The sequence below is a fragment of the Heterocephalus glaber genome, unplaced genomic scaffold (assembly GCF_053883595.1).
Source record: "Heterocephalus glaber isolate CG9 unplaced genomic scaffold, H.glaber_assembly_v1.0 deba00001504, whole genome shotgun sequence".
Lineage (NCBI taxonomy): Eukaryota > Metazoa > Chordata > Mammalia > Rodentia > Bathyergidae > Heterocephalus > Heterocephalus glaber.
Genome location: NW_028258324.1, coordinates 50,205,783 through 50,219,187, shown reverse-complemented (window position 1 = coordinate 50,219,187; position 13,405 = coordinate 50,205,783). Strand labels below are relative to the sequence as shown.

Sequence of the window (13,405 nt, the reverse complement as noted above, 5' to 3'; positions counted from 1 at the left end):
TTTTTTCCTTTTCCCCACCCCCGTAGATAACAAGTAGCTGCTGGTGTAGTTAAACAAGAAGGCTGAACCAATATTAGTAGGAATGTTATATGAATACCTGAATCAATAGTCTGGATTTTGTTCGGAAACTTCAGTGTTTCTATCTCCTCAGTGTTTAAAGTTTCCCCCAATGGCATTTAAAAACTAAAATGTCCATTTGGGGCAGCACAGTGATTTCAAAGCAAACGTATTTGTTTCCTAAGTCACTACTGTTATCAGATAAAACGCCTCAGTCTTCTTGAGATATTTTACTTTTAGAAATACCCTTAACATTCTGTTTCATATGAGCATGGATGTGCATCTTTGAGATATTTTTTTCTCATTTTAGACTTTTCGTGTTCATTTACAAAAGTAGGCAATGGTTTCTGCGAGCTTGTGGTTGAAAGGCAAGATCTGAGAGCATGATATAGGCCTTGGCTTGCTTACCTGAATCCTTTGGAATTCAATGACCTCAAGATTGTGACTAGGATTTTTGACAGGTTTCAAAGAAAAAGAACTCATGGAAATGAATTTCAGAACATTGTTTTCCTAAGCAGCAATAACAAATTCTCACAAACAGTAATAACCAACAACCCAGCACCTTTTGTAAAACGGAGATTCTGAATGTGTAGAGCCAGGAATGGGCTGAGATTCTATACTTCTAATAAACCCTTTGAGAGTGCTTTATCAAAGGGCTAATAACATAGAAAAGTTAGATTTACTTTCATGCTGATGGGGTTCTGCAACTGTAAAAGTTGGAAAATCCTTCTTAACTGACTAAATCATTCAGCCTTTTTAGTGTGTGAGTTGTTAAAGAGCCTAGAGACTTTCTTTCTAGAATTGATTTTAATATTAATTGGTGGTGTAACTTTGAGCAGTCACTTTTTTGCTTATGGTTAATTTACTTATTAAAATTCAGAATAAAAATAATACATGTTCTTGGATGGAAGACTCAGTATTATAAATTAATATATAATACTAATGTGATTATTATTAAAATTCTATTACATTTTCCATGGAACTTTAAAAGTTAATTCTAAAATATGCTTGCAAAAGCAAAGAGTAAAACGTTGACAATACAATATGAAACAGGATTTGGGCAATTTCCACACAAACTATTAAGGCTTAATGCAATGACAGTAGTTAAGACAGTGTAACTTTGGTTCAGAGACAGAAATTAACTCAAAGAAACATAATAGGGTATGATGAATGTGCTTGTCTGTGTGTGTCTAACTCCGTGCACTTATGGAATTTTGATAAGTAACAGGTGGCATTAGAGATCAGAGAAGAACAGATGCATTATTCAGACAATAGATTAAGCATATGAAAAATGATAATTCTAGATTTTAATTTTATTTCACGTTTGAGAGTATATTTAAGGTAGGCCAAAGGCCTAAAGATACAAAGAAAATCTTTAAAATTTTTCAAGGAAAAGAGATTTATGATTTTTCAGTAGACGGGAAGAGAATAGTTTATTAATCTATGTCCATAAAGGAAAAAATGCTAAATTTGTTATATTAAAATAAAAATAATGTACATTAAAAAATCAAGCCATAACTAAGACATTTTCAGTACAAGAATTAGTGCCCAAAGTATGTAAAGGTTTCTAATAAATCTATTTTAAAATTTATGATGAAGAAAAATAGGCTAAGGAGTTTAAGAGACGATTGACAGAGAGGATTCTCAATGTCCAATAACCGTTTGAAAAAACTACTCACTCTCTCTAGTTATTAGAAAAATATATGATAAAATGATGCGATATTTCACTTATGAAGTTTATAAATCTAGTATCACCTAATATAGATGAGGATGTGAAGAAATCATGTAAAATGAAACAGCTAAACATACAAATGCTGCAGAAAGCACTTTAGCAGAAGCTGAAAATTATCATATTCTGAAATCCAGTTTTTTACTCCTAGAAATATCCATGACACAATTACTTGAAAGTGCAAAAAAAATGGAAATAATCTAAGTGCCTTTGGATAAATAACTAGACAAGGAAATTATAGAATATTCACATACTGAAATATTAGAAACAGTAAAGACAAAAATAAAAGTGTCATAGCTTCTTGAGTTAGTGTGGATAAATCTCAAAAACATGATGTTGGCCAAAAAAGAGTGTTGCAGCAAGAAGCCTGGGGAATGACATTATGTACATATAAAGTTTAAAAACTTATAATTATATCTATTAATTCTGATTACAAACATATATAGAAAAATATATCAATATTCATGGTAACTATAAACCATCAAACTCAGGGTGGAGCTTATCATTTGGGAAGGAGTGGATAAATGGGGCTGGGAAGTCATTAAGGGTAGGTTCACCTGAATCTTCAGGGCTTTATTTCTCAAACTGAACTTTGAACACATGTTTATAGTGTGATTTAGAAATTATTTTTATGCATGATATATTTCACTAAAATGGAAGAATTAGACAAGATAATTTCAGTGAACCCTTACTGCAATATAAAATTTTCTAAGTGGAATAAGCAAATGTAGATGTAAAAAAAATAGTATGGGAATTCAGTTTCATAACATGCTTTTTATAGAGATGTTTTTAATGACACATTTCTAAGAAGTAGAAATGGATTGGTGCTTATTTATTTCTATAATGAGTATTAGAATTTCTATCTAGCAAGTGAGCAAAATTCACCACCTAAATGAAAAAAATATGGTTGAAATAGAAAAACATATAACCAATAACTAGCTCTTTCTTGTATTTTCCTTTCATCTTGCATATAGTAATAGGGCCTCTGAAACTGTAAAACAATCAATTGATCATGTTCAGTCTGACCGATTAACTAGAAAGCACACAGCCAGAGTAGCTCTAAGCCAAACTACAGTACAAAGAAAATTCTTCTAGAATATGTAAAATATGTATGTGAATTCAAGTAGGGAGACTTTGTTGATATGAAATATGAGAAATGGAAATCTCATCTCAAAGTCACTAGATACTATTTTTCATAATCCATGAAAAGTAAGAGAACATATCAAATATTAGGGAAGATTTTTTTATAACTCAATATTTGAAGTACAATGAGCAGGTGATATTATCAATTCACACAGGAATTGGGAAAGATGCCTGAATTAATTGTGAAGCAGACATCTTTCAACCCTTCAGAAGAAAGTTCCTGGGAAATAACCAAGGCAGTTTTGTGCTAAGAAGCTGTGAGATGACAATTTGATTTCCTTTGATGATAGAACAGACAAGAGGGATGAAGTAGATGTAAGTTTCTAAAATTTGAAGAATTTGACATATTGGTTAAACAATTACTTACTGAATATTTCCCGCATACTGGGTTTAAGCCATATTATATCATAGGAGAACTCACTTTGAACAAGCAACCATTACAAATCTTGTTTCCATCGATGATTGACTTATTGATTGTCAATGGTTAGTAGATAGTACTTTTTTTGTTTGCTTTTGTTTTTCATTTTTCTGGTACTGAGAAGCAAACTCAGGACCTTGCTCTTGCCAGGCAGGTGCAGAGCCACTGAGCTACATCCCCAGCCCTAATAGAAAGTATTTTGAATTAATATATCAGCATCCATACTAAACAGGTATCAGGTATTGATACAGAATTGAAAGTTCAGCTTCAGTGCATTTGTGTTCAAACTGGGTTTACAAGTTAAGGTACTCAATGAGAAAAGAAGAGCACAAAGAAGAGTTATAAGATGGGGGGGGAAGAGAAAAGAAAGCTGAGGATAAAGATGTGGGTCAAATTCTGGTGATTTATTTTACAGATAACATAGAACTTTACTCAGTCTTGATATCCTCATGATACAAATGATTAGCCAATGAATGACCTAATAAATCAAACAATGAAAATAACTGGTGTATCTCCATCCTGTATGTGCTAATTTCTTCAGAAAATAAAATAGAGGAGGAAGTAACAAATGAACTATGACTAATAGTGACAAATGAAAGACCAGGATTAGCAAACCTGACTGCTGAAGGGGATTCCATTTTGGACTACTTCAGTAAAATTTCTGCTCTCTTAAAACCACCTTATGATTATATATCCTATGCCAGTGTACCTTCTAAATAAAATTGATTAGTTGATTAATAAGAAAGAGACCTTGTGAAGAAATAAATAGCATAACTCTATTAACAAGTATATAAGTAAATAAGTGATTGTTGCCTTTAATACAAAGGGATTATTTTGAAAATAAATGTCTTGTGGGTTTGTTTTAATAAATGTACCAGATCAAATGAGTTTAGTTCTAGCTGATAGTAAATATTTTAATATGTTGTGAGAGATTAGTGTTCAATGTCTGAAAAAAAGCAATAACTTGCAAGCTATTGTAAAGCAGATTTCTAAAGCAAATCTGGAGGAAAAATATTCCTCTACCATCTTCAGCACTCCCCTGATGTGTACTCATATTAAGTGCTCAAGCTTTGAATCTAAATAAGTAGCAACTGGGAATTATAAAAGACATAAAAATTTAAAATGTTGCAACATTACAAGGCTAACTACTGCAAAGGTGGCTATTTACAAAGAGGTTCTTTCTAAGGGGATAGATCTGCTCACACAATCCTGCTTAATTAGAAAAGACTACTTAAAACACTTGACTGATACTGAGTATTTCAGGTATGTATTCGGAGAACACACCTGCTTGAATGCTAAATATACCAGATGCACCTTCATATTTCGTGGATTTGAAGAGTGGTAATGGAAACCAAGGAATCAATGATCAAGACTAGATATTTTAAAATGAGAATGACGCATGGAGAAATGTGGCAGTTTTTAATCTGTAAAAAACTTCTAAGCATTGGTGGTATTTTACTAATAATCAAGTATCTGGTTTGTTTTCTTTTGGAAAAGCTCTCTTTTCTTAACATCCATAATTTGTACTTATATTTAATTGGTATAATTGTTTTAGTTTAAAAGATTTACATTTTAAACTTCAAGACTAGTAGGTGATAGTTTATTTTGAATTTATTTTGAATATATATTTTATGCAAAATTTATGAAATAACATAGCTCTTATACTGATACTTTAACTTCAGGACAAGTTCTTGTGATATTTTAGCTGATTTTAACTCTCTTATACCATGACTAATTTTAAGTTAGTGCAACATAATCTAGGATGAGTTAAATTACAGAAAATCATCTTAAGTATTTCTTTAGTACTGAAAATATGTGATGAGAAAACTACCCTATTGAACATCACCCATTAGATTTTATTGTAGAATATTAACATATTATGTTTCTAATATCAGAAAAATTTATGGTAAAATTTGACCTAAGTGTGGAAAAGCCACATGGAAATTAACTTTCTGTAGTCCCAGCTAGAAAAGGATTTCTTAGTTACATCCCAATGGTATTGGCATATCTCACAGACATGAAAGGGACACTCTTTCTTTTCTGAATAAGATTTTATGCTAACAGAAATTAAAAATAAATTAGCCTGTCTACTCATTATTATTTAATGAATGATTTCATGAGAATCTTCTACCTGTCCTGAAATATTTAGTTCTATTTTTCCTGAAATATTAAAAAAAGAAAATAGTAAAATTACATCTAAAGAATGGGCCCCTCTGTCTGTTTATCTATGTATGTATGTATGTATGCATGTATGTATGAATGTATGTATGTATCTATCATCTATCTATTATTACATATATTTGTCTTTTTAGCTAATTATTTATTATTTACATCAAACTGGGGAATGTTTAAAAATGTTTCAAATGTTGTACACTTGACAACCTGGAAACAAACAATAAAATAATGTAACTAAATAGAATGATAAAACCATATTATACTCAGTGCATAAGAAGTTGTTTAGTCTACCAACTATCCATTCTAAAATTTAGCCTACCCATTCTGTTCTTTTTCTAAATAATTTTTCAAATCTTCCCTAGAAATAAGCAAGCAAATAAAAGCTTTGCTATTAAAATTGTATCTTAACTCTTTATTTCTAAATTGTACTAGGAGGGACATAAAGAGAAAAAGTATAAATTGTTAAAAGTAGTTGCTTCGGTAAATTTATCTCAGAAAATAACATCAAAACAGCTCAAACAAGTTTTGGTGTAAGTTCCAAAATTAATAGACTACCAAAATAGTCATGCATGTGTGGGAGTAAAGATATGATTCTTGGTTTCTGTGTAATATATTAAACTAGTTTACGATTCATATCTTTATCAATTATAAAGACTCCAAGAAACTCTCTATGCTGTTATATAGGACAAGCCCAAGAACATAAATGATGTAACTAAAGTCACAATAAGCTCAAAAACATTGTTAAATAAGAAGTCACTTTGCCATTCCATTTCTGACTTATTGCTTTATTGTTTAGTTGTTGGTATTAAAATTGCATTTGTTTAAAAATATTTTACCACAACTAAACTTTAAAACTTATACTTACCCAATTAAAAAAGGATATCATTAAATATACTTAATATGACATTCGTAATAATTCTTCCTCCTGAAGATATCTGGATCCTACTCCCTGGAGGAGTCTGGGTATATGTTACTTTATAGGGCGAAAATATTTTGTAGATGTGATTGATTTACAAATCTTGAAATAGAAAGATTATTCTGGATTATCCAGACATGCCCTATGCAATCACAGGGGGTTTTATTAGAGGGAGGCAGAAGAGTTAGAATCAGAATAAAAGATATGATAACAAAATTGATCAGAAAAAGGAGAGAGAGAAAAATTTGAAAATGCTACACTGTTAGGTTGGAAGATGCAGTGAGGTGCTACAACCTAAGGAAAACAGGTAGTTTCTAGGCAAGGGTTTCCAAGAGAAAATAGCTCTTGCCAGCCCATTTTAGACTTCTGATTGCTGTACCATAAGATAATAAAGTTAAATTGTTTTAAGGCAATAAGTTTGTGGTGAACTGTTTCAGCAGTGAAAGGAAATGAATACATTTTATTTAAGATATTTTGGGAATAATTAATATTATTCATAAAAACATAACATGAGACTAAAGTTTTTAGGATCAAACTTTAAAAAATCATTTAGGAAAATCAAGATAAATCAAATTTAATAATATATTTTGTTTAGCCTAATAGAACAAATATTTTATTATTTCAATATGTAATCTGTATTAAACATTATTAATGAAATACTTAAAAACTTTTCATACAATGTCTTCAAAACTTAAAGCGTATATTAGACTAATATCTTAATTTGGACTATTTATATTTCAGGAGCTCTATTGCCAAATATAGCTACTGACTACTGACTACTAGACACTGCAGTTTAAATTGATACAAGTAAGTTAAAAAGAAAATGTCATATATTATTTCATAGATAATTCTAATGTTCTAGATTAAAATCATAAGGATGTAAAATAAAATCAGGATGGTTACACAAACAAGTTTCTACAAACTTGGCACACTAAAATTATATTTTAAAAAGATATCAAAAGAGGAGAAAAATTTTAAAGGATTTTAAAAGTAAAAAAGAAAAAGATTTTGATTACCTAGTAACACTGATCTGGCTGAACTTGTCATAAATTCTAATGATCTTGGAAAGAAATCTCCCTGATATTTAAGAGCTAAAAGACAGCTAAGAATGGGATAAGAATAACATTGCTTGAGGCCAGCTATACAATATGAAAAATTGACCAAGAGAAAAGAAAAATGATTAAACTGCAGCTTCCAATTTCTCCATAGAGAAGAATGATGTTCCAACTGGGAAAGAATATGATAACAAGGAAATGATAATTAAGCCTAAAGATTTTAAAATTAGTCTTAAGATTACAGGCACAAGTCTGTTCACCTAATGTATAGCACTGAAAGCACTTGAAAATGTATTCTTGGATATGATTATCTGTTTTATTTAAAGCACCATAAAAAAAAAGGCTTTGAAAACTGTTAATGGTCCTGGTTTTCAAACAAGTTTTTAGAAAGTGAAGCTTACTAAACTAAAATTCTAGAACTGATGCTCATAAGTGTTCACAAAATATATGACAGATCAGAATAAATGTTTTATTAGAATTATTGGAGTGGCAGATCAAAAAACTGTCATTTGCATTATCTTGACTTCAGCTATGGCCTTTTGTAAAAGTCACTCATAATTTTCTTAAGGACAGAATTGGTGAGGATGGAATGATAGCAGAGTTGCATAAATCCTTTGAGCAGCTAGTCTATTGTAGTATTCAATATTGTAGGTTTTTTTTTTTTGGGGGGGGGTTACCTGGAATCGAATGCAGGACCTTGCGCTTGCAAGGCAGGTGGCAGAACCACTGAGCTAAATCCCCGGCCCTCAATATTATAGTTTTTTGATACTCTCTTCTCTTTTCCTTTTTGAGGATTACAATTTATAAAGGAATTTGTTTTATGACAGACTGTCAATTAAGCAAATTATTCTAATGGTGTATATGAATGAGAAGCTTTGGTAGGAGAATGTCTTAGATTATAGACTTTTAAACAGATTATTTAAACCATCAACTGGTTGGGGAATTAATGTTTTTGATAGAATTTTTCAAATTAGTTATTATTCAAGAGTTGGTCCTAAAATACCTAAATTCTAATTTAATTTAATCAAATTTTAACATCTAGTTGCACAGTGTTTTCTACTTCAATAGAGAAATTAATGTCTCCTTATATTTAGTTTACTCTCTGCTATACAAATCTTTCTGTTTAATTAATCAACCATAATTTTGTTATCAAAAAGGATTTCTTATTGACAGTATTTAATTGAATTACAAAACCCTGCACTATAGAGTCCATTTAATAAAAGCTTCAAATTAATCTAATTTTAAAATGAGTCAATCAAACCACAGTTCAACTTCAGTCTTAATTTTATTTGTATACCTTTTAAATGATTTTTATGATATAATAGCAAGATTTCTCATTTTTTAACTCCCATTACTAACACAATCAGAAAAATTATCTTTCTATTCCTTCTTCCTAAATGCACCATGAATGAAACCAGAAAGCAAATATAGCAGACAAAAACAATAATAATATTAATGCAAGAAAGAATAAGATCTCAGGATAACCTGCTTCCCTCTTACTTTCATTCCCTGTCACTTTCTCTCCCCTTGTATTTTCAAAATTTCAATATACAGAACGTTGTATAATTGTACAATAGATTGCTAATCATTGAATATGTTTAAATAAATGAATGTATTTAATATATAATATGGCATATATATCCCCATTTAACTACTGAAAAACTGAAATTTTTACCTTACTCATTTGTTCTTTCAGCAGACTTGAAATCATGCAAAGTTAACCCTAATAATAAAAGCTATGTCGATTCCAGTTGTTGACTGCATTGTCTGTGAAAAATACATTTGATTCTTATACTTACATATGTCTTTCAAGTGGGAAGAGTACATATAATTTTGTGTATTTCTACAATCCAGAAAGCTGAAACTCAGTAACATTAAGCAACTTGCTGCAACTAACCACGGATCAAACCAAAATTGCTCTTGAGTTTAAATTCAAGTCTCCTGTACTTATTTTTCATTGTAAAGGATGGTGAACTAAGAGCAAAAGAGAATAGATACTGTAGGAATGGCACAGCACTCAGGAGTTATTATGAATGAAATAAAGAGCTGAGATGTGTCCCCAAAAGAGAGATCACTTTTTGGTGATCAGATGCCCCAAGCACAGCTGAAGAGTCAGGAGTGATACCAGGACTTGCATTAGCTTTAGTTACCCTGCATCAAACAGTGCCAGTGTTGCTAACTTTTCTAAAGAGCAGTAAAAGGCAAGAGCATTTTCCATAGTGAGATAGAATGATTTCATCCCTGAGTGAAGCTGAGTATATACCAAGTCAAGGAAATACTGGAGAAGGGCATTAGTGAGCACACAACTGGGGAGCAGTTAGAAAAATTCTCCTATAATAGATGACTGGAGAAGAGAAAACACTACAGTGGCCCAGGGCAAGATTCTGGGTTCCAAGGCAGAGAACTAGTTCCCCTGGTTATCTCGGAAAGGGCATGGGCTTGAACCTTAAACAAAACTAACATAGACATTTGTAGCCAGATGTACCAAGGGAGCATGATCAGTAGAATTTGACAGTGAAGGGGTCAGCTAAAGGTCCAAGAAGCAGATTGCAGAGAACCTTATAAAAAGATTCTTTATCCAGGAAATGCAGGTGATACCAGGAATAAATTCTGGGTGCAGACTCGCATTGGTTCATGGCTGAATGCTTGTGCCAGTCTTCTCACTGGCCTCTGCTTTCCTCATCCAACTTTCCTCCAGTCTACCTCACGTACTAACTCCCAGACAGTCCTTTCGTAATACAAGTTGGTCAAATCATTTCTCTAACTATTGCCAGAATTTGTGGTTCTCATTATGGTTGCACATTGAAACCTAAGCACTGAGTGACACTTAGTTAATTAGATTATTCCCTCTGAATAATAATTTCTGAGAGGGAGTAAATATTCTCTTTCTTTATCTCCAATATGGGAATGGCTGTAATACTTTTGGAAAGACAATTTTTTTGTTTTCCTCACTCTCTATTCTTTTCTTTCTTCTCTTTGGGTAAAGAGAAATCTCTTAATACATGCCTCAGTTTTGTCAGTGGAAATGATAAGTATTAATTACAGAAAAGGTTGGTGGGTTTGCAAATGCTCCATTAAAACACCACCACTAAGAAAAAAAATCACCTAAACTTAGTTCTCTAGAGCTTTGTAGGGACATAGTATGAACACAAGGTATATATTATTCCAACTTAATAAATGCTCTTAGACTGAATGACTCTAGGTAACTTTTTTGGACTCCATGTTACCATCATTTTGCATTGAAATATAAAATAATCATAAATATTAATTTTTCTTTTAGGAAACTTTATTCTGATAAATCTTGAAAGCTAGGGAGAATATTTTCCATCATAAAGATTTTTATCTCATTTTTAAGTAGGGGAACCCGAGTCAAGAAAATGTGACATAAGAAACATGACATCTCCGTTAAATAACCAGAGACTTTATGCCAAGATGTCAAGGGCGTCTTTTATATGGCAGATTCTCCATACATAAAAGAACCTTTAAGCATAGCTGATATTTTCCTTAACAATAGCAGTCATTTATAAATCATTTAAAGTTTGCACTTCAACATTTTTAATTTTACTGAACTTTAGAAAACAAAACATTTGAAACAAACAGACCATTGATATTTGGTCCTTTTGTAATTAAAATTAACTGAGAGGAAATTTGACTTCCTTGGACTCTCAGTCCAATTCTCTTCTTAATAGTAAGAACTGGCATGAGATATGGAAAGACCTAAAATAAATTACTTCTTATAGGTCTCAAAATATACTTTGTGGATGTAAATATAAAAATCTCACATGAGCTAGGTATGGTGGTGCACACTTGTAATCCTAGAACTCCAGGAGTTTCAGGCAGGAAAACTGCAAGTTTGAGCTGAGCCTGTGCAAGTTAATGACTTATCAAAACCCTGTCTCTAATAAAATTTTAACAGCACAATTCATAATGGGAAAATCTGGGAAGCAGCCTACATGTCCATCAAATGTGGAATTTACATTCAATGGAGTACTACTCTGCCATAAAGAAAAATAAATTGAGTCATTTGTAGGAAAATGGATGCACTTTGAGACCATAATGTTAAAGGAAATAAGTCAGACACACAAATTTAAATATTTCATGGTTTCCTTTATATAATAAGCCCAAATTACAAATAAAGAGAAAAATAAAAGATACTAGGAAGTAGAGAGATAGATGTTTCTCAAATTCGAAAGCTATCAAGAGATGAAGGGAAGGGAGAGGGAGGGGAGGGAAATGGGATGAAAAAAGAATTTAAGGTGTGTTATGTTCCTGTACCAACTCCACACAAGGAATATAAACATTATGTACTGCAAACATGTACTAATAAACAATTTAAAAATTTGAAAATATATATATATATATATATATATATATGCATATGTATATGGTCACAGATGTGGCTCAGAGTGAAGGTCCTAGATATAATCCCCAGTACTGAAAAAAAAATCACATGAAATTATAAACTGCTAATTCATATAAAAACAGATCTGGTGTATTAGAAATGAAGCTGGCAAAGGACCAAGCATCCAGTCCAGCCATCTCCCCCGTCCCCACCGTAGCATCAAGAGGAGGTCTCCTTTGAACACTAAAATTGACTTGTTCCTTTCAAAAAGAAGGAAGCAGACATCTTCAAAATCAGGTGATTTGGCCAACCTCAGCCATTCATGAAATTTTAGATCTCTTGGTTTCTAATCAAATGCTCTTTCCATTATTTTAGAGTGTCTCCTCTAATCCATTGGATATGGATACAGACTTCTGGCTGGCCATCTGCTTTCCTGTCCAGCTATCTCTCCTGCCATGCATGGCTTTCTAAGTATCCTGAGCTCATTGTGATATTTCAATTCCACCTTGATTTTTCTTATGCATTTGTCCTTTGCACATGGCTCTTTCTGTCTGAAAGGCTGTCCCTGTACATGTCCTGTTTTCCAGCCTAGTACCTTTCTATTTTCACAGATTATGAAATCTTTCTTTTATCAGCAATGACTTTGGCAAATGTTCCATGAGACCACTCATCTACTTCACTCCTTACTACCTCCCTGCACCTCTTAGGATGCCCAGTCTCACCTCAGTCAGGAGCAACTTTAGTCAACTTAACTTCTGATTACCTTTTATCACACTTACATTTTTTACTAATTGGTCATTGAAGAACAGTCTCATTTGCATTTTCTACTTTTGGTCTCCAACAATTTGAACCTGTTAAGTGTCACAATAAAAATTGCTGAGAGAAGAAATGCAAGAATGAGCGAAGGTTATTTGCTAAGCAATTTCTTACAAAAAGGGTAAATGTAGGGCTATGCGGCTTACGTCTCAGGGAAGTGGGCTTCAGTTGAACCTGCTGCAAATTCTACATCATACTGCCAGAAAATAGGAAGCCTTGATCCTCCGTGGCCACTGATTCTCAGTTCAAAAAATTTCCATTACCATGAAAGAAAAGCCTTGAGAGCTACTTATATTAAATTGTTTCCTATATGAAATAATTTACATTCATAAATTTGAACAGAAAACAAGAAACAGCAGGCACAGGAGAAAAACCAAGAGCAGCAGGAGGAAAGAGTAAGTAAATAAACAGAAAAATAACCAGAATGGGGAAACATTTATCCAGAAAGAAAAAAAAATTTAAATTTAACCTATTTATGGAGATTGAGAGACTACTACTTTAGAAAATACTCTGGGTTTCCTGAAAATGTATCTGTAAGATAATGGAGAATTTTTATGGAGTTTTAATGTTGAAATAAAAAATTAGAATCTCTAAGTAATCAAATGTACATGGCTACAGATTAATTCAAAACTGAAAGATAAAGTAAAACTCTCCCATGTAAGAACTAGTAAGTGATAGATTGTGAGGAAAATTTACAATCTTGAGGTTTTCCTTAGTTTCTTAAGATATAACAACTTCATTAAGCCTAATAGAA

General features: G+C 32.0%; 2 protein-coding genes across 9 annotated transcripts in view; one reads left to right on the top strand and one right to left on the bottom strand.

The window, feature by feature from the left end:
• The window catches only part of Nlgn1 (neuroligin 1), an 860,706-nt gene that overhangs the window by 685,171 nt on the left and 162,130 nt on the right, over window positions 1-13,405 (bottom strand). The gene's annotated exons all lie outside the window — the stretch shown is intronic.
• The window catches only part of LOC101699488 (arginine/serine-rich protein PNISR-like), a 118,846-nt gene that overhangs the window by 652 nt on the left and 104,789 nt on the right, over window positions 1-13,405 (top strand).